Genomic DNA, 23,404 nt, shown 5'->3' with positions numbered 1-23,404 from the left:
CCACTGGAATCGTATGGATTATTTTTATGCTGCCTTTATATGCTTTTTGGAGCTTCAAAGTTCTGGCCACCATTCACTTGCATTGCACGGACCTACAGAGCTGAAATATATTCTTCTAAAAATCTTTGTTTGTGATTCAGTCGTGGACAGTGGTTCCTTCCATGTGTTTGAAATTAGTTTTTTTTTCCATAAAATTACTCAACACAATCACTTTGTGTAGAAAGAACCTAGTTGATGTGGGTAAACCCAAGAAATGTACTAGTTAATCTAAACAATAATAATGTTTAGTGACAATAATGAATAATTTTGTGTAGAAATAATCTGAATTGGGCGAATCCTAAAAAATTAGACATATCAGTGTTACTTAAATAAATATTTTATATTTCTTTATGTACTACCTAGTGAAACTGGAGGTTAGCATGCTAAATGCATGCTGGTTAAAGCACTCCAAGTATGTATTTGTAACTGAGCTTTGATTTATGAATTGTCATAAGCTCTAATCTTCACCATAATGGTAACCCCCAAAACTCCAACATAACAGAAACTCTTCTAAATCTCAACAACAAGTATCCCCTTTTGTATTCATCTAGCACAAAAACACATAAAATAACACTTAATTTGAACATTTATTCTCTCTATCAAGTCCCATGAAAAGCATGCTGGGAAAGTTTCATCAATGCAACATGAACACCACAAATAGTATTCACACTATGCTTCCATTTTCACACATTTAAATAAATAAAATGCAGTGAAATCAAGTTGTGACTAAATGTTCTTGAATTGTGTCGCTTTAGTTAATTTTATTGTTGTAAAAAAGCGCAAGAACCAATCATATTCTGATGGATATCTTGCTTCACTCGGAAATCTGCCACATTGCAGAATTAAATGGTTTGCGAACAGGGTTGAATACTAAAACAGGGTTGATGTTGACTACTAAAAACACCCATATTCTCAGAATCAGCTTTGTCTTTGCAAACGTGCAATTGTTGTGGCTTTAGCAAAGATTCCCTTCTGGATCCACTTCCAAGTGTCCAGAGCAAACAGCTCCTTTAATTAAAACTGGACAACACAAAGTCTCTTTGTAAATGCATTTCATGCATTTCGTAAAATGTGTTTACACATACTGTTCCAAAAATTGTGTTTCTCATTGCACCAGGCACTTAATGCTTGGGAGCATTTTAGTCTTGAGTAATCACTTGTGGAAGATGTTACAGATAAGAGGAGTTGCACTTTTTTGATTGTCATACTCACATAGCTTGGACTGGTTCTTCACATTATCCGCTACTCACAACGTATGTCTAAAATTATGAAATAGCATTCTTATGTTTGTTTTTGGCTATGGCTATGACCATGATAATTGGCACAAAAAAAAGAGTTTCTGCAGAATTCAGTATACAGCCCTGTTTTTATCAATGGTTGATTATTATGCAGACAGGAGGGCTCACAACATGATTTTATGATTACAGCCTAGCAGACCGTTTAGTGGTTTTCAGCCCAGAGCTCTCTCCATGATTGAAGAGTGACTGATTGCTGATGGGCCTAATGTGACAGAAAGATCAATGGGAAAAGAGTTGCATAACAAAGGCATGGCTCTTCTCACCAGCTGTTAATTGCCGAAGAGACACATGGCCCAATTCAGAGCCCTTGTCTTTCCAGGAAAATTGATGTTGCCAGATTGCCATAACCTGGAAAGTTTATTAATGAGCTGAACTCAGCATTTTGACATAAGGCCAGCTGTTAATTGCTAGGTCTCCAGGGACATCATGGTAATATAAATAATCGGTTTGACTGAAAATTGACACTTTTCTACAAAATCGGTTATTGTGTTTTAATATTAGGTCTAAAAATAAATAGTACCATTTGGTAAGTCTCTAAATAATAGCACCCATCAGGCAATTCACAGGTAAAGTACTTTACTTGTAGCCTATTGCTTGCATAATTACTTTTTATGTTACAGCCATTGATTCTGAAGTGAAAAAACACATTGTATTTTAAGTGTAGCACAGCCCAAAATGATAAACGATGAAAATAAATTTGCGATTTAGATTGCAAAACAGCTTTATGTATTCTGTATATAACGGCATGGATAATTGATAATATTTGTTCTTTCTATTAAAGGGAGAGTTCGCCCAAAAATGGAAATTCTCTCATCATTTACTCATTTACATAATTTAAAGTGTATGACTTTCTTTCATCTGCTGAAAACAAAAACAATTTTTTTTTTTAAAGAATATCTCAGCTCTGTAGGTCCATACAATGCAAGTGAACGGTGGCCAAAACTTTGAATGTCCATAAATCATATAAAGGCAGCATAAAAGTAATCAACAAGACTCCAGTGGTCTAATCCATGTCTCCTAAATTTATCCAGTTGGCTTTGGGTAAGACCAGACCAAAATGTAACTCCTTTTTCACTTTACATCCTGTAATTGCAGTCTTTATGCAAGACTATGATTTCAAGCTCGATTACACTTTCTTAGTGCTTGATGCATAGATGGCACTATAGGAAGTGTGATCAAGCTTGACATCATTATTTCCAAGGAGACTGTTGTCAAGATGTAGAGTAAAAAAAAAAAAAAACAACCCTCACCCAAAACCAACTGGGCTGCTTCAGAAGACAATTAACCACTAGAGTCTTAATAATTATGTTTATGCTGACTTTATCTGCTTTTTGGAGCTTTTGGAGTTCTGGTCACCATTCACTTGCATTGTGATTTTCTTCTAAATATCTTTGTTTGTGTTCAGCAGAAGAAGGAAAGTCATACACATCTGGGATGAGGGTGAGTAAATGATGAGAGAATGTTTATTTTGGGAATGAACTTACCCTTTAATTATCATTAATAACAGATTCCCACTGCATATTATTTTTGTGCATATGTTTTAAACAAATAACCAAGTTATTAGTTTGCAGAAAAGCACAACTTAAACAAAAATTTATAGTAGGTTTGCATGTCAGTTATTAGATACATAAACAAAAATAATTTGTAACACCATGAAACAGTACTATTAAACAAACAATATTGGTAAATCTCTATATGATAAATGTGCTGTGTAGAAAGTCAGAAAGGAATTCTCTTGATTTTTAAGTAGTTAACTTTGTCAAATTGGCTTTTTTTCTTTTGCTACATCAAGCAATGATAATCAGTTCTACCACTCCAACTTTTTTTCCCTGTTCCCCCCCACAAACAAGTTGTGCCAATAAACATCTGAGGCTCATTAGTATGGCATCATTTGGAGAGATGGTCTTTGGTTGGAGCAGAGTAATTTACTGTCTCCCTGCAGCTGTCTCTTTGCCTCAGGTAAATGTAAGCCATTTTTGTTTTTTGTTTTTTTCAATTTTACAAAGTTAATGCTCCTGATATGTAGGTGAAACTCCTCAAGCACTCCACTAGTGCTCTCAACAACAATGTGTATATTTCCCATACACAAGTCCTCCGTCATTTTTAAAAAATTTATTTTTTTTTGGCTGAAATTTTTCCATCCATCCTATTCTTTGTAGAGTCACAAGGGTGCTGGATTATATCCCAGTCACATTCAGGGCGAAGGTGGGGAAACACCTGCAAATGGACAAAATTGAGAATATTAAAACATTTTATGTTACAGGAAATGGTTTCACAGTGACCTTTTTTAATTCATGAAATGAGTTTATGTTAGCGCTTTTATAAGGTCCGAAAAAGAGTTCATGTCCGGGAAAAAGATGACGTATGGTCACCCCACCAGTGATAAACTGTTGTATATTTATTTGTATGTTTCTAATCCAGTAGATCTTTTTCCACCCTCCGGGTTTAGGAACGCGGAAGTAAGCGATTGCAGGGGTACATTTTGACAGCGGTGAATGGGAGACCTCAGCGAATATTATTTTCACTTAACCATTAGTTCCAAGAGCAAAAGAAAAAGTCCACAATTACATTTGAATGACTTTCCAGAAGAAGAAAAAATAGAGAGCGGTGGATTAAGACAGTCCAATGGGAGAAGAAGCCAAATTTACTGTCACTCTCTCAGCAGCTGTAATCGAAACACCCTCGCAGCTGAGGTAATTCATTTTTTAAAACGAATTCCAGGGTAATATAACACAAAGAATAATGTTATAAATTACACTCAATATATATATATAAAAAAAATTATATCATATAAAAAAGTGCTAGATTTACGCTGCTAAATAAAGCAGAAACGCATCATCACAATCCGCGAAAAAGGTCTATAAAGATGCACTTAGTAACATCTTTGTTTGTGTCAACTTTGAATAACAATGACATCTAGCGGCTTGGATGCAGCATCGTAGATATTCACAATTCACAGTCAGCCATGATTACTTTAATCAGTGAGAAAAAGTGTTAAATAACAGGATGGTTACTGAGATTAAGTGAGTAATATTCAACTATTCATGTGATCCTAACATGGCAGCCCCCATGTGCGGACCCTCTCCATTTAGAATTAAACCACTTTTATAAGGTTACTGATATGACTGGAGTATTCATCTAATGTGAGTATTCATAATGTATATATATATATATATATATATATATATATATATATATATATATATATATATATATATATATATATATATATGTGTGTGTGTGTGTGTGTGTGTTTCAAAATAACAATTAATTCCATTAAGAGTAAAAAGATTTAATGAGGAAAAACGTAAAAAAGCGCACCTTTCAAGAAATTATTTTCCAATTTCTTCTCCATGCTCTCACACATGCAAGATCTAGACACCCACTGCCACACCCATCAATGGGATGCATTACATTTATTTGACCAAAAATGATCTTATCTTTAAGCCCAAGTAGACACTGTTTGCCTTGAAAGCCAGCTGATTTAGCAGAGAAACTTTGTTTAGCTTTAAGCAGCTACCTAGAAAAGGCTTTTCTGCACTCTTGTGGTCATATTCGGCATTGCATGAAAGGATCAGGAGTCATTGATCATGTTGGCATGTGTTAAGTGAGCATCGGTATGGATTTATTTAGGAGGAATACAATAAATAATACTGGTAGCAGTTATATTCTAGTACTTAATAAAAATAAAGAGGGCATTATATGAAACAAACAGGCTCAATGAAATGTTTTGGTTTTACACTGGATTCTAGTAAATAGAAAAGGCATGAGAAAAGGAAAAGCTCATTTTATTAATCAGTGGTAATGGAGGATGAGAAAGGGGATTATAGATACACAACTGTGTTTTCACTGGGGTGGGGGGTGAGTGATAATATAAGAAAGAAGAGAAAAAAGAAAGGACAAAAAAAAAAAACGTTGGAAGAATATTTCAGCTCTGTTGATCCTTTTAATGCAAGTGAATGGTGGCCAGAAATTTGAAGGTCCAAAAAGCAGATAAAAGCAGCATAAATATAATCCATTAGACTCCAGTGGTTAAATCTGTATATTCAGAAGCGATATTATAAGTATGGGTGAGAAACAGATAAATATATAAGTCCTTTTTTGGGTGTAAATCTCCATTTTCACTTTCACATCTGATCTAATGTGGTGCTTGTTTAGTTTCACTTTCACATCTGAAAAAGTGGAGATTTATAGTAAAAAAAGGACATAAATATTGATCTGTTTCTTTAACCACACCTATTATATCACTTCTAAAGATATGGATTAAACCACTGGATACATTTTATGGTGCTTGTCTCTGCTAAAAATATTTGTTTGCAGCATACATTAATTCATACACATCTGGGATGGCATGAGGGTGAGTAAATTATGATAGAATTTCCATTTTTGGGTGGACTATTTCTTAAAACTATGGAGTATGGACTTTTCGGCAATCCATTTGAAATGAGATCTAATGTGCAGTCCAGAACATAATTTCTTGCACAAAAGAAGCTGACAAAGTTGTTTATTTGAGATTTGTGTCAGTTGTGTTTCATTTGAGATAATTTGTGCTCCAAATTAAGTTTATTTTATAATTTCCATATTCATGCTATTAATGTTTATTAAGCAAGATCTCTTGATAATTAGCAGAGCAAAACGTAAAAAGGAGATAAAATAATTTGCATTTTTTTGCATGCACTTGCATACTCACAACAACAGTTCAGTAAGGTGTAGCAGTCATTATGATTTGGCTAACAGTTTCTATAGTAAAGCTGTTTTCAATTGCCTATCCACTTATGATTCAGTGTGATAGTTCAAATCAAAATGTAATTCATTAAAAAAAAAAAAAATTCCACATAAGACAGAAAGTCAGAGTAAATTATTTTTATTTATAATTTTTAATTTTTATTTTGAGGTGAACTATTCCTTTAACACCACTTACAGGTGTAATTAAGCAGCTATTGTTGTAATTCAATCACATTCACACTCATTATGCTTTTACCATAAACTGAGCAGCCAGCCACTTTGAAAGTAAACTATAAACACGGATTGTATATAATTTTGTATATTTTGGTCTATACAAAGGTTGGTATTTATGTTTTGTCATATAATAACTAACAATATATATTTTTTTTTATCAAACCAAAAAACCCCACCACTTACATATAATTTTGAAAGGCCATATATTTTTTTAACTCTGCCAGGCATATTTATCTTCATTTTACTTTATATAAGCTTCATTTCTTGCAAATACATTGTACTATAGCCACATTTGTGGTTAGATTATGAAAAGCGTATAGTTGATTTTAAATTTTTCATCATAGCCCATGAAAACATTTTTTCTTATTTTGCAGATGGATACAATAGTTTCATTTTCATGTTATTGATGTAAGGAAATGAGGGATAATTTAAGCAACGTAAGGATTTAATAAGGCTGTACTGTGTTTAAATTAGTGTCTGTGCTCAATTAGGTAATCAGTTATTACTCTGCTATTGAAAGGCCTGTATTACACAGCTGGCCATCTCTCTTTTTAACTATTGTGCAAATGTTACAAATGCAATTTATGTAAAGACGGTTCAGCTAATATGCTATTATGTTGGGTGTATGACTGCGCAAACTAATCTCCAAAATGTAGGGTGCTCCTCCAAGCTCTAGCATTTTTGTATACACTCACATGCTTGTGGTAGTTATAATCCTTACTTAGCAACTCTGTATTTACAAATTCATTGTAAATACAGAGCTGTCTAATATTGATCATTGGTTTAAAGCTAACAAATTATCTCTTAATATTTTCATGTTCATATATGCTATTCACATCTAGGACTAAAAACAGAACTGACAGTCTTCCACCTGTGTATATAATTAATAGTGCAATGACCCGTGTTCATTGCACTAAATCTGGGTGGTGGAGGACAAATCTCAGTTGCCTCTGCATCAATCAGCACATCTTATCACGTGGCTTGTTGAACGTGTTACCATGGTGACAAAGCGCGTGTGGAGGCCCACGCTATTCTCTGTGGCATCCACGCACAACTCACCATGCGCCCCACCCAGAGCAAACCACATTATAGCTGCCAGGATGAGGTTACCCCATGTGACTCTACTCTCCCTAGCAACCGGGCCAATTTGGTTGCTTGGCAGGAATCACTCAGCATGCCCTGGATTCGAACTTACGAACTTCTGGGGTGGTGGTCAGCATCTTTACTTGCTGAGATACACAGGCCCTGACCTTATAGCACACTTAAATAAAACTGTCCTTCTAAAACAGAAAATAACAGAAAATAAACAGGAGCTATTGTATGAAAATTAGCTTTAACTGGTTATTTACCAATATTCACATATGACTATCGACAACTTAATAGTGCGATTGTCAAGATTAGTTAATCATTACATTCTAATGACACATCTACATTTAAACGACCAAACTATGAAGTTTCTGACTTTATTTGAGGCAGAGATTTTTGTTAGAACTTACTCGAGGCAAACTTAAATTATCTCAGTTAACATGTCTGTATTGTAAACCATTCATTCTAGCTGAGATCTCTAGGCACAGGTCTCCTGGAAATGATCGCAAAAACTCTCGCAAAGAGAGGAAGCGAGGAAGGAGAGATGGCGTCCGACTTCGGTTAAAACGACAAAAAATACGCCGTATTCCGCTCCCTTCAATAATACTCGCAAATGCTCAGTCGCTCAGAAACAAGATTGATGAGCTTCAAGCAAACTCGAACTATTTACAGGAATACAGGAACGCCTGTATTATGGCCTTCAGTGAGACGTGGCTGTCGTCTAAAGACACCGACACAGATTTCTCAATCAGCGGCTTTGCGTATTTCTTTTTGTGTGGATTTTATTATTCCCAAAAAGTATGTCAAAGTGTATGCAAATAATAAGCCATGGGTCACTAGCTCACTGAAACAAGTGTTAATGAAAAAACATAGGGCTTTTCATAATTGGAATGAGCGTGAAATTAGGGAGGCAACTAAGGAGGTCAGAGCAGAAACCAAGAAGGCTAAATTGCAATATAAAAATAAGATAGAGGAAAGATTGGGCAGTAACAACTTGAAGGTAGCATGGGATGGTGTGAAAAGGATGATAGGTTTGCAAAAAACACATAATAAACCAGTCCAATTGGCAATGTATAAATTTGCGAGTTATCTGAAGCGTTGAACATCTTTTTTTCATGTTTTGATATTCATGACTTTTCAGACAAACTAAAGAAATTAATCGAGGAACAGGCCCAGGTAGAATCCATTCCTTTCTCAATTACAAAGGAGGAGGTTAGGTATGTATTTAATAGAACTAAGGTAAATAAGAGTCCAGGACCAGATGGAATTACTGGGAGATTGTTGAAGTGCTGTTCAGAGCAGCTCTGCGGGGTGTTTGTTGACATCTTTGAGATGTCCTGGGAATAGGGAAGGGTCCCAATGGTTTGGAAAGAGTCTATTATAGTTCCAGTGGCAAAGGGCAACTCTGTAAGTACATTAAATAACTTCAGACCAGTGGCATTGACTTCACTGGTCATGAAGTCATTTGAGAGGATTGTAAAGCGACTTCTGCTGTTCAGGGTGGGTGGGGCCCTGGACCCCAGCCAATTTGCATACAGGGCTAGCAGGGGGGTAGAGGATGCACAGATTGCACTTTTAGATCTGCTTTATAGACATTTAGAGCCAGGCTTTTGTTTTTAGATTTTTCTTCTGCTTTTAATACTATCCAGCCACATGTCTTAGTTAGTAAATTATTATCAGAATTTAATATTGAGAGTAATCTTGTGAGCTGGATTATGGATTTTTTAACAAATAGAACACAGCGAGTTAAGGTGAATGGTTGTCTTTCTGAGAGGCGTGTCTCTTCCACTGGCTCCCCGCAGGGTTGTGTACTTTCACCTCTACTATACATCCTCTACACTAACGATTGTAGGAGCCAGTATAGTAATAGACACATCCTGAAATATGCTGATGATACAGTTATTGTCAGTTTACTGCAGAAACATGAATCTCAGCATGGGCCAGTGGTCGATGAGTTTGTCAGTTGGTGCGACAGTTCTTTTCTCCAGCTTAACACCTCTAAAACCAAGGATATGTTTATAGATTTTAGGAGAAAACAACCTGGTTCTCCTCTACCCACATATATAAAAGGAATAAGCATAGAGGTGGTAGAGCAGTATAAATACCTGGGTACTGTGATAGACAGTAAACTCAAATTTGACATTAATACAGAGATTATCTGCAAAAAGGGACAACAACGATTGTACTTCCTAAGGAAGCTTAATTCTTTTAATGTCGATAAGGTTATCCTGTATTTATTTTATAAATCTTTTATTGAATCTGTTCTTACTTTTGCTTTTATTGCCTGGTATGGGGGCATCAGCCTGAGGGAGAAAAATAATCTACGCCATATTGTGAAGGTGGCTGGTAAATTAATAGGCTGTCCACAGGTTTCCTTGACAAATATTTATGAGAGGCAGGTTATGAGGAAAGCAGATGCCATATTGGACTGTGTAAATCATCCCCTTCATTGTTCTTTTGAGGTCCTCCCCTCAGGTCGGAGATTTAGAGTCCCTTGTTTTAAGTCCAATAGGACTAAGAACTCTTTTATACCAAGTGCAATTCGGTTGCTAAATTTGCACAATTCTATGACATAGATGGGTAATACTGTAACAGTGTTTTTAACTAGTAGTTGTGTTGTTTATTGATATGTGTATGTGGTGTTTAGGCTACCTGTTGTGTCACTTGTATGTTTACCTGGCTGCAAGACAAGTTTCCCTTAGGGGACAATAAACTGAAACTGAACTGAACTGAACTGAACTTAATGCTCTCCCTTTGCAGCTTACTTATTTACGAGAATGTCAACTGGATATTAAAAGCTCACACATGCACTCTGAAAATAGACTTTGAAAAAGTGGCATAAAAAATGCACGCACAAGCACTCTTCATTGGAATCAATACACAACACTATCTGCCTCTGGGCAACAAGTAAACACATTGTTCATTTGTCAATTCAGTTGTGCCTTATGTGACTTGATTTGCTTTTGGTAGTTGTGAATGAAAGTCAAAACATTCAAATCAACACGATTGGCCTGTTGACTGTGAAGTGTACAAGCTGAACATAATGAAAGCTGTCAGACCACAGAACATCAACCTTACCAATAAACAGCTTTTCACACTGGAATAGATGCATAGTGGGTGGATGGCTGAAAGTGTCTTTGTATTCTACACTGACATTTATTTTGTTAAAGGGTAACTAAACCCTAAACCAACTTTTTTTAGTTAATGATCTGTAAGCATGGGGCTGTATTAGTACTGGTCATTGATTCAAGTAATTTTTTTGACATTTTGTATAAAGTGTTTTAATTGTACAATATATGGTGTAAAAACGTCTGAGTGCTGCCCTCTGCAGGTTGAACGGTGGCTACTGCAGTTGAATTTTCCTATTGGCTGTTGCGGTACTTCGTGACGTAAGCGGTGACAGCTGACGTAAGCAGGTTCCAGCTCACCACGCCAGATTCATGTACATGTCGTCTTGCGACCGTGTGAGGAATAATAATAACATAGAGTCTGACAGCAGCTGTCAATTAATCCGTCACTATGAGTCTCAGGTGCACCCCCACCCCGCACTCGGTTCGTTCCCTATATCCCCGCCGGGGTCTGCCCACTTTTCCTGCATTTTCAAATATTTCTAGTGGGTGGAGTCAGACTCTGAGCAGGTGTTTAGTTACCCTTTAATGTGGCGACAGTCTAGAACATCGACGTTGGATAAGGGATCACAATCAGAAATTTTAAACAAACTGTCATAAGATAAGTCAGTGAAAGCACGCTATGATATTGACAGTTAATTTATGACATGTGATGGCATCACACTTTTGTTGTGTAAACAATTAACCGATCACTGGTTTAGGGTTTTATAACTCTGTAATATAGGTAGACTGATATATCAGTTTTACCCAAGAGCAGAGGAACAGTTCAAATTATTTATTAACTATAAATATCAACTTCCACTGTGCTGGTGAAGACTGAGGATTCTGGCACCGGGAAAACAACAAAACACACAGAGCAAACCAACAAACTCACCGGAGCAGTGACAGTAAAGATGGGCAGATGGGACCTCAACGTCAGGTTCTTGTGCAGGGAACAGAGGGGGCTGATAACCGAGGCTGCACTGGAAATGTGATAACACCATAGATGATGACTGCAAGGTGTTGTGGGTGTACTCAAACCAGACTAAATGATCACTCCAAGAAGATGGTTTACAGGAGGCCACATATTGGGCACTGGGGACACCCAGCTGTCAACAGAATTCAGCCCAAACACACAACACAAACTGGGGGCCTCTGTCAGAAACCACATCAACCAGGAGGCCATGAATGCGAAAGATGTGGTTAATAACTGCTACTGCTCTCTCCCTCGCTGTGAATTATTTGGGGAGGGGAATGAAATGAGCCACCTTTGAGAACCAGTCCACAACAGTCAAAACGACTGTGTTGTCATGGAAGGGGGAGACCAGTTAAAAATCTATGGCTATGTGTGACCAGGGTCTCGAAGGGACAGACAGCGGTTGAGGAGCCTGGCTGGAGGGTTACAGGAGGTCTTATTATTCGTGCAAATGAGGCAAGCGGCTACGAACCAGCGCACGTCCTGCACAATCAATGGCCACCAGAATCGTTGTCTAATGAGCATCTGGGTGCTATTCGCCCTATATGACAAGCGATATTGGATGAGTGAACCCACTCTAGCACATGTGTCCGAACTGGCCGCAGAACAAATAACTGACACGCTTAAAGCAGGTGAAAAAAATAGTGCCCAGCGAACCTGTCTAGAGTTAAAACGTTTGGCTCTACAGATATAATCTAGGTTCTTATGAAGTCCAGACCACGAAAGATACCACCGAACCCTCTAACCAATGACGCCACTCTCACAAGGCCAACGGACAGCCAGCAATTCTTGGTTACCAATTTCATTGTTCCGTATTGCTGGTGTTAAACGGTGTGAAAAAAGGCACACAGGTGAATCTTTCCATCCAAGGAAGAGCAATGCGACAGGACCGCTTCAACACTAACTTTAGACACATCCAGCTCCACCATGAACTAACTTGCAGGGTCGGGAGTTACAAAAGTATCGGGGACTAACAAAGTCAGTGCGGGTGGAGGTGAGATCCGTCAGAGGTGCGGTGAGTTGGCTGTAAATCCTAATGAGGTTTGGCCAATCGGAGACAGCTCTGACCTTAGCAGGGTCCATGCGCACTCCCTTGGATGAAACGATAACCCCCAAGAACGGAACCGACTATGAATGAAAAGTACAAATCTCCACCTTGAAAAACAGCCAATTATCTAGCAGTCACTGAAGCACCCGACTGACGTGCTAGCATGGTCCTGGATATTCTGGGAGAAGATCAGAATATCATCAAGATAGAGCAACACAAAACAATCAACCATGTCTCTAAGCACATCGTTTATGAGCCCCTGAGAGGCGGTGGGAGTGAGATCAAACTGAGAGTCATGACCAAATATTCAAAGCACTCAAAATGGTGTTATATTCCATCTTCCACTCATCCCTCTTCCTGATCCAGACAAGGTGATAAGCATTGCATAAATCCAAATTCTTGAAGACGAAAGCTCCCTGCAAGAGTTCGAAAGATGAGGACATCAACAGCAAAGGATAGTGATTGTTCACCGTTATGTCATTCAGCCCCCAATAATCTATATAGGGTCTAAGTGAGCCATCCTTCTACTCCACGAAAAAGAACCCTAACACTGCCAGCGATGAGGAAGGTTGGATGAGACCAGCTGCCAGATTATCATTGATATACCTGTTCATGGCCTCACTCTCAGGAGCTGAGAGCGAATACAGCCGTCCCAAGGAGGCGAGGTGCCAGGAAGCAATTCAATCGCACAGTCGTACGGGCAATGAGGAGGAAGGGTTGCAGGGTGGGACTGACTGAACACCACCCTCAAGTCATGGTGTGTCAACGGTTCTCCAGATTAATCTGCTGGTTCATCCTGCAATGAAACACAAGACTGGACAGGGGAGACAGCATAATTAAGTGCGACAAACAATAAGGACTCTGTGGCAGGGCGGAGGGCGGGGCCGGGTCATGAGTATACACACCCGGTCCCTTATCAGGCTAATCAAGCCTCCGAGAGGGATAAAGGCTGACTGCGGAGGATGATGCGGGAGAGAGAGATCCTTTACGGACATGTCCGTCATGTGTATGTGTTTGTCTTTTGTTTAAGTTTATCATTAAAATATAATTTATATTGACAAGCCGGTTCTCGCCTCCTCCTTTTCATCAAACTGCTTTACACTGGTGCCAAAATCCGGGAAGGAGTAGGGATACGCCGTAGTAGAGTTCTCAGCACTACCGTCCACCCCTACGGAGCAGCCGCCTGGAGGAGCCCTGCCGCCTGGAAGAGGAGGAACGGCCGCCGACCGTGATGGGAGAAGGGGCTCCTAACCGACCGCCTGGAGCGGTCAGGGACGCTGCCAGGGGCGGAGGAGTCCACTAAAAGCTGCTGAAACGTGACGGGGTCTGAGACCCCTTCTGTTCCCCGAGAACGCGGCAGGGCATTCCGTCCGCCAGGGGCTGGAGGACTGCTTCCGATCCTCCCAGAGAGGTGCAGCTGTCGTCTGTTAGAGGGTGGAGGAGTGGCCGAGGAACAAGCTACGGCGTATCGGAGAACTGGCGAGTAAGTGTTTTTTTTTTCATCTCTCGCTCCTCTCTCTCTCTCACTGCCGCTCTACATTGGCCTTTTCCCTCTATTTTAAATTTTACAGTGTTTTTTGGGGGGGGTACTACACTGTTACAGGAAGTACCCCCCCAATTTTAATTATTTCTGTTTCCCTCCCCTTGTCCCCTCCCTCATCTAGGTAGACGGGGATGACCTGCCAACAGATGGGGCGGAAAGCACGCCCCTCCCCAGGGAGGTCCCACATAGCATGGTCGTTCCAATCACAAGAAGCAGCAATAGTGCGAAACTTGATAGCATAATCTGAGACTCGTCGATCTCCTTGAGACAGTCTGGATAAGACCCTCACTGCCTCCCGACCTTGAGCCGAGCGATCAAAAACTCGGCAGAGCTCTGTGGATAAAGCATGAAACGTGGAGCATCAGGGTGGTCTGTTGTCTCACTTGACAGTCCCCCATTCACCGGCCCTTCCGATTAGGAGATTAATCACACAAGCCACCTTCATAGTCTCTGACAGGAAAGCAGAGAGCTGTAACATGAAGAACAGGGAACATTGTGAAAGGAATGTGCTACAGGACCTCACCTGAAAAAGTGGTTGAAGGAGGAATACGAGCCTCTGATCACCTGCAGTTGTGGGGAGGAGTTTGAGGATGCATGGATGCCATAGCTGGGCAATGGGCAAATCCGTGAATAGTACTGTATGTTTGTAGGCACGTGCATGCATTGTGGAAGTCAGAAGCAGATTCGTAGGAATCCTCAGTTGAAATGTAGTGAGGTGCAGAGAACAACGCCCAGCAGACTGGAAGGCAATCACTCTCCTTACACACAGGCAGAGATGAGGAGTCCTCCATTGAAGAATTGTGAGTGCAGAGGACAAGCCTTCAGCAAACTGGAAGGCAACCACTCTTCTGACACGAGGGCAGAGTTGGACAACCAAACAGATGCACGAGACAGGACCAACTAGGCAGAGAGTGTGAGGTAAGTTTCTACACATCAAACAACAATCTAGCAAAGATACTGAGAACACGAAGTGCTTGAGTAGGGAGTGAATCAATGGAGAAACAGGTGGTGCTAGCATGCTAATTAGTGGCATGATCAGCGTTCTCCTAAGTATTTGACCCTTGTGAACTTTTAACGCTGATTTACATTAACTTAAATTTAACATTCAGTCTTAATGTTTATTACATCCTCCATAGAGGTGATATGGTTCTGACAATGTTAAAATGTCATTAATAGTGCCAGACGATCAGGGTTTGAATCCTGGCCTAACACACACACACACACACACACGCACATACATAAATACATAATGTACATGCATATATTCTAATGTAAATTTGGAGCATTTACTGTTTATAATAATAATACATTTTACATTTGTAAATTAGTGAGTTAAAACAGTTATTGGGGAGTAAATGTGCAAATTGTGACTATTGAGCTGAGATTTAATGAGCTGGGTTAATCTCTCTAAGTACAACAGTGGTACTTGACCTGTTAGTGAATTCAAGGGTTAAGGCTTGGTCACATTTACCTTTGCACTGGGAAATTTCTGCAAGTGAAGAAGTTGTTGAATCCCACACAAAATTCACAAATGTCTGATAAATGCAAATGTATTCACCACAGGAATTCTATCAGGCGAAATTCCTGATTGCGCAGATTTTCATTTTGCCCGCTAAATTTCGCTGTGTAAAGGTAAATGTGGCAAAGCTTTTATCTCAACCACTCTTGTTGGGACCTGTAGTGTCTTTTTAAGGCTATTTTTGGCCACCAAACAATGTATTTTAATTATGCATTATTTCATATCAAGGACAAATAAATGGATATCTCATTTATAATAAATAATTTTATCTTTTGTATTATCACATCCTAAACTAATTTACAATTTCCCAGATAACCTGATTGATGTAATGCATTACAGATAGCCCACTGACACAAGCTAGTCCAATATAATATGGACAGTTATCTAATAAAATTATAGCTTTCAAGGGGCACATTATTGCCAAATCCATTATAACTGTTTCTTTTCCAGTGCTATTGCCAAATAGTTCCCAGTTCAAAGGACATTTCAGACTTGCTTGAAAAAGGGAGATTGATGCAACATGTGGTGGCTTTAGTCTTTTGTAAACCACAATGAATGCTTGATGCCATTCTTTATTAGTTTCCACACGTTTGATTGCAGTCTGAGATTCTGCACCAGCTTTGCCCATGATTTTCATTCAATCTTAATTTCCCCCTTTAGAGTCTTAAAAGAAAACATAAATTCTCTGGATGAGACCTACACCAGTTATTTATTAATATACAGTACTATACATTTCAGAGTAAAGTGAGAAAACTTTTTCTTTACAAACATAATAGATAAAGAACACACACTGTAAAACAAATAATGTAGCCACTTGGGAAATAAGTGACAATGTCACTAATGGGTTACACAGTGACACTTGTCACATTGAGTAAGTTATGCAATTTCAAAGAAGCCCCCTGGGCTCAGTGAGACTTCTGGAATGTTGAAAGGAAATCATAACCACCTACTGTCATGGAAACTGGTTGTAACTTTAATGGCAGTGTAATCTTCCCTACTCTACTTTCATAAAACTACTATTTCCCTACTGTATTATCATAAGCAACGCAAACATGTAAATAAAATCATAAAAATGTGTAAAACATTTCAAGACTTATATGTCTGGTAAAATGAAAACTGTGGTTTAAGGCAAGTAGTGAATAGGGAGGGAATGTGGAAGATGAACAACAATAAGTAGAGCGTAAAATCAGATCGGTGAGCAAAATTGAAGTGAAAGATGGGCACTAGTGTAATTAGCATGTACGCTTGTGGCCACATTTGATAATTATTCTTTGATTTTATTATGATTTAAAATATTACAGGAAACAAAAACAACAAACACTGTGTGATGTTGGAAAATTACATTTGATAACTGAATATTTAAAGATTACTTAGGAAAAAAAGCAGTTCCTCTGCATTGCTTCAGGACACATATTTCCTTGATTCAAATATAATATCTAAAAGTTTCATAGGATGTCATTTTGATGATTTATGTTCTAGCTTTAATAGTTCATCCACTTATTAAAGGCTATGTGCTAATCTCACATCAGCATTTACATTTATGCATTTGGCAGAGACATTGTTGGTGTGGTTGTGTGTAGATCATACATCTTCTCTAGAGCCTGATACAGTCTCATTCCTCTGAAAGAAAACATGGCCTCTAATTACTACCCTCAAATATCAGTGTTTACTCCCTCAGCCTGGAGTTCTCTCTCTAATATGCACAGCCTTACACAGCGGAAGCATTAATTACATAGGGGCTTATCAGACATGGCTGAGCACATGCTACATTGTGTGCAGCTGCTCTCTACCCACTGATTTTTCAAGATTGCTATGAAGTGGCCATGACATAATGTTAGTATCTTGCCGAAGTGATAAGGTTAATTTCCCGGCCTGTTTTCACTGTAAACAATGGCAGAGGCATGAAAAAGATATCACCATTTTCACAATTTTCTCTTGACAACCACTAATTGTAGTGTATTGTAGTATAAACCAGGGTTATTATTGTTAACAAAAACTAAAACGAAAGCTAAATGAATTTTTTTTTTTTTTATGAAATCAAATAAAAACAAAATAACTAGAAAAACTGAAACACATTTTCATGACGCCAAAACAAATATAAATAAGACATGTGAAACCTTTACAAACTGGCTTCATTAAACAATAATAACACTACATGGCCATAAGAAATGTAAACATATGTAAATGATATCAGTTAATGCATTAACTTTGCCAACTTTAAAATACTAAAACTTAAAGGAATAGTTCACCCAAAAATTCTCTCATCATTTACTCAACCTTCTTTTTTCTGTTGAACACAACTTTATATTTTTAGAATATCTCAGCTGTGTAGGTCCTCAAAATGCAAGTGAATGGTGACCAAAACTTTGAAGCTCCAAAAGCACATAAAGTACTCCAGACTCCAGTTGTTTAATCCACTCTTCTGAAGAGATATGGTTGGTGTGGGTGAGAAAAATTTCAATGTTGAAGTCCTCTTTTATTTAAAATCTCCACTTTCACTTTCACATTCTTCTTCTTGTTTTTGGTAATTTATATTCTTCATGTATATCGCCACCTACTGGGAAGGGAGGAGGATTTATAGTAAAAACTCACTTAGATATTAATCTTTTTCTCACCCACATCTATCATATTGCTTCTGAAGACATGGGTTGAAGCACATGAGTCTTATGGATTACTTTTATGCTGCATTTATGTGCATTTTGGAGCTTTAAAATGTTGGTACCAATTCACTTGCATTGTCTGGACCTGTAGAGCTGAAATATTATTCACATTTCTTTTGTCTATGTTCAGCAGAAGAAAGAAAGTCATAAACATCTGGAATGGCATGAGGGTGAGTAAATTATGAGAGAATTTTATTTTTGGGGTGAACTCTCCCTTTAAACAAAAATTAATTTATACTGGAAACTAATGGAAACAAAACTAAAGGGACGATTGAAATAACATAGAAATTAAAAAACGAACTAATGTAAATAAAAATATTAGTTTTTTGGGTCTGCTGACAGGAGTTGTTGTTGTTGTTTATTGCAGACATCTCTTCATAACAAGTTCTCAACCACCAGAACAGATGCAGGATTGATGTAAGGGCTGTTTATGCTTGCGATGATTAAAAACTCTAACACTGATAGTTTTGCAATTGCGCTGCTTCAAACTAAAAAATAAAAAGGGCCTTTTATATCTTTGTATGCCTCCTCTTTAAAGTGCAAATTACCCTGATGCTATGTGTTCATTTTTGACGTCAACATGTGGGCATAAGCTTTAAAACTTTTAGGCAAACTACAAAGGTTGTTTGGCAAATGGATGTGGGAGGCTGTGGATGGCGATGTAAGAATTGGTTGGGGGAGAATTGGATGAGTGGATGTATAAAAAGGGGGAATTAAGAGTGATAAACTTGTTGTGTGAGTCACACGTTTAATCACTTGGGTTATTTGGAAGAGTGATTTTGAAGCTGAGTCACTCTTTTCCCCATGATGTGCCTGGGTCACAGAGACCCCAAGCAACCTTATTGAACAAAAAGTGAGAGGGCAGGGATGCCAATCAATTGCCTTCATCCATTAAACTAAAACTACGCAATTTCCAAATAGTGTACCTTGATCATGTAAGTTAAAGTAAGGGGAAAAATGGTGCAATGAATTATGGCAGATTCAGAGCTTAAAGGGATAGTTCATCCAAAGATGGAAATTCTGTCATCCTTTACTCACCCTTATGTTGTTCCAAACTGGTAGGACTTTGTTTCGTCCGTGGAACACAAAAGGAGATGTTAAGCAAAATGTTAGCCTTAGTCATCATTCACTTTCATTACATCTTTATAGTTCACCAAATTTGAAAATTCCATCATTATTTACTCACCTTCATGTTGTTTTAAATAGCTTTGCTGTTGTTATTTATTAACATATCAGAAGTAGGCCAATGTGAACTCAGCCTATAAAACACATGTGGTGGTTGTCTGTGATGGGTGTAATCCAATTACAAATTAAGTAGCTACTGTAATCTCATTACTTTTAGTAAAATGTAGTGTAATTCATTACATTTTAAATTACTGTAATCAGATTACAGTTACTAAATTTCAACATATTACATTATTTTAAGGACATAGGGTTATCTATATTATTTATGTTAAATACATGAATAATTGCCCCGTAATGAGTCATTGTGAAGGAGAAATGTGAGGAGCTGAGTGTATGATTATAAACAGATATTATTTTGAATAGGTTGAGCAGAAAAGTGTTTTAGAAAGTAACATAAATGTAAAGTAACTTTCCAATTAAGTAATCTGATTAAAATTTTAGATAGATAATTAATCATTTGTAGTGGATTACTATTTTTAAGTAATTTATCCAACACTGGCCATTGCCATCATTGAGTCTGGCCAATCGCGAATAAGCAGGGTCGTCATCAGAGCTTGTGCAGCCGCATAAAGTCAAACACACCTAATAATTAATGAGTGCACCTTTAAAATGGTGACACAGTGTAAAACCAAAATATATATGCTGTGACAGCAAATATCAGGCTATTACAGGTGGTGCACCAACATTTTGACTCCCATATGTTTTCAGTCATCAAGCTTTTCAAAACCTATAAACTGATACTAGGTGCAAAATTGCCACTCTACCTGCAAATATCAACTAAGGCATGAAGACCGTGGTATTGGATGAGATGGAGGAGGGCGAGACAGGACGGGAGGTGTTTAGAGGGGTGTAGACCAATTTAAAACAGGAAGCTCTCATTAGAGTATCACTCCCACACCAATTAAATGTTAATCACAGGTCACTCTAGGGTTATTTTAGAGTCATGTGGAGTCATTATGGCTTGTTGAATCAACATCATGTCACAGATTGCCCATGAAGTTTGCTTTGGTTTCTTTTAGTTTCATTTTTTCAAATTGGGGTTGATATTTGGATAAAATTATTCTTATAAAGACTACAATAATCCAACTAACATTACTTGTCTTTGTTAAATAATAAAATAAATTAATGTCAACAAAACTCTTTAATGGGTCAACTATTGCTCATACTGTTACGCCTCCTCTTTGTGACTTACATGATGTATCATGAATTCATTTTGGTAATGTGCATGTTTTTATCTCACCTGTCCATTTTGTTTCTGCACTCTAGCTTTCTTGACATTCTTTTTCTGATTAATCCTCTTAATTTCAATTCCATCTCTTTAACCTGTGCAGAAGCTCTGATTGTTTTTATTTAATTCTTTCTGATGCTACTCTGTCATCCAGTCCCAATTCACCAAAACTCCAGCAATAACCCTCTTGTAAGGGATATTCACTGATTATTTATTCACTTTGATATTTAGCGGATATTTCCCAGTGGCACTATGCTTAAATATGTATCAAATCTCTCTCTCCCTTGTGCGTCATGATGCACAGCACCCCCCCCCAACACACACACACACAGGCAAAACAACAGGTCTTGTGAGTGCTTCATTTTACTTAGACAGGTGGAAACATTGAGATATGTTTTATCTTTGCATATTTCTGTGTGTTGAATGAGATGTTAATCAGAAAGACAATGTTAGCCCCATTCACTTTCACTGCATCATTTTGCCATACATTGAAAGTGTATTGCATCTGAAGGCTTAGGATCACCTTCTGTATAATATCTCCTTTTATGTTCCACAGAAGAAGAAAAATGTATACAGTTTTGGGACAACGTGAGGGTAAGTAAATGATGACAGTATTTTTATTTTTGAATGAACTGTCCCTTAAACTCACAATCAATCTCCAGTCTCCAAACACATACACAAATACAGTATGTACACAAATGTATTCAGAATATCAACAATGCTGAGAAACATGAGGCCATTCCCAATGCTTTGAATTTCACTCTTGAGCCCATGACACGATAATGCTTGACATTTTCATAATAATTAGGTATTGCACAGACATTGCTGCAGTCGTATTATCTGTCTCTACATAACGCTCAGGGGAGCTACTGCCACACCGCAAAACAGGACAAAGCTGATTACAAAAGATTGCATACTTTAACATATTCTTTTCTATGACAATTTAACATCTTTCCAGTTAATTGCAAATTTAATCAAAGTCATAGCAGAGCTCTAATATCAATCTCAGTAGTGTACAATAAGCACTCCCTCTACAAGATGTTAATGCAAGGAAAGACTTCAATGTTGAAGACTTTGAAGGTAACATTGCTTCCTTGGATAAAATAAGGAAAGGCTTGTTGACTATAAAGGAAGCATATTAAGCCTTATTTTACTACAGCAGTTCATACCCAAATTGTGCCATTATTTACTAAATAAAACTTCATATTATTTGGTTTGATTGAATTCCCTAACTGTATTAAAAGGCTTAAGCTTTAAATTATCTTTAGCTCTCAAAGCCTGTGTACATTGCATTAATATAGGAATCAAATGTTAATTGTCACCATCGAGTGTTGATATCTTGTGTGCCTGATTGACAACTTATGATAAAAATTTAATAAGGTGTAAAACCAACTATATTAGCCTATCTTTACAAACATCCCTTCCTCATTGTTCGTTTAATATGATACTATTTCTTTACTTTCAAATGTATTATATGGTGTAGGTTATACAGTACATCATGTTCTGACATAAAGTCAACCACTAATTTTACTAATTTTACTCATACATCACATAACAATTTATCGTGTTCTTTGAAACAATTGCACCAACTGAGAAAAAATGTAATTAGAAATAAATAAGATAAGAACACTAAACACCATAATGGTGAGTAATTTGTTGATTTGTGACAGAAAATTACCTAGCCTGCATTGATTTTACAGTAAAATACTGAAAAGAGCATTTTATTATATGAAATTACTGTTAAATCTTGTAAAATCCTGGCAATTTTTCAAAAGTTCTTACTTACGTGTACCATCTACAGTATGTAATTTAATATTTATCCCAAAATCAAAGAGCCAAATTATTTTCATTTTGTGAAAATGTACTAAATACTTTGATTTCAAGACAGTGGATGAACTGTGACGTTAATTCACAAGTACGTTAGGGCATGATGATGTGTGATGTGTTGTTTTAGATTAACTGGTAACACTTTACAATAATGTTCCATTTGTTAATATTAGTTGATTCATTAGGTATCATGAACTAATAATGAACAATAGATTTTTTACAGCATTTATTAGTTCATAAAATACAATTGTTAATTGTTAGTTCATGTTAGATCAAAGTGCATTTACAAATGTTAAGAAACACAACTTTTGATTTAAAAAATGTATTAGTATATGCTGAAACTAACACTAACCAAGATTAATAATTGCTGTAAAAGTATTGTTCATTGTTAGTTCATGTTAACTAATGTTAACAAATGGATCCTTATTGTAAAGTGTTACTGATGAACTAACTAAAGTTGGCTGCAGTTCATGAAAGAAAAACATTTTATGTGATTTAATGTGTAAATGTGTGACTTACAGCTACTTAAAAAAAATCACTTATAAAAATAAACAGCTACTTTAAATAACTACAGTTATTTAAAAAGATTAAAGTGATAAGTCAAGACTTTGTAGTGCCTTTTGTTCTTCTGTTTTTGTCCTTTTGAATTAATGTTTTGAGTTATCTGGCCTAAGTATGGCAAAATTTTATTTTTATCGTTCTTCTTCATATGTTTTGATGGGTGATTTCAAGCTATTCTATAATCACCTTTATATAGAGTATAAATGTCTGAACTATCTGATTATAAATTATTCAATCTGAAGTGAAGGTATTATTAATTTCGACAATATGGTGTGGATTTTCTCAATAAAGTGAAGTTAATGTAACTGTATACTTGACTGAATTGTGCGAGATATAACTAATCTCCTTCATTCATCTTTGGGAAATCA

The 23,404-nt window shown here is 37.2% G+C and overlaps 1 protein-coding gene across 4 annotated transcripts in view; it reads left to right on the top strand.

The window, feature by feature from the left end:
• The window catches only part of nmu (neuromedin U), a 37,660-nt gene that overhangs the window by 635 nt on the left and 13,621 nt on the right, over nt 1-23,404 (top strand). The window contains exon 2 of one of the 4 annotated variants that reach the window (XM_052096229.1): nt 21,205-21,242. The exons of the other annotated variants lie outside the window; for them this stretch is intronic. The gene's annotated coding sequence lies outside the window, so the exon portion shown is untranslated. The remainder of the gene's footprint in view (nt 1-21,204; nt 21,243-23,404) is intronic. 4 annotated transcript variants of the gene reach the window in all.

The sequence above is a fragment of the Xyrauchen texanus genome, chromosome 28 (assembly GCF_025860055.1).
Source record: "Xyrauchen texanus isolate HMW12.3.18 chromosome 28, RBS_HiC_50CHRs, whole genome shotgun sequence".
NCBI classification, from domain to species: Eukaryota; Metazoa; Chordata; class Actinopteri; order Cypriniformes; family Catostomidae; genus Xyrauchen; species Xyrauchen texanus.
The sequence above is the reverse complement of the archived record's forward strand: the minus strand, read 5'-3'. Positions and strand labels throughout refer to the sequence as shown.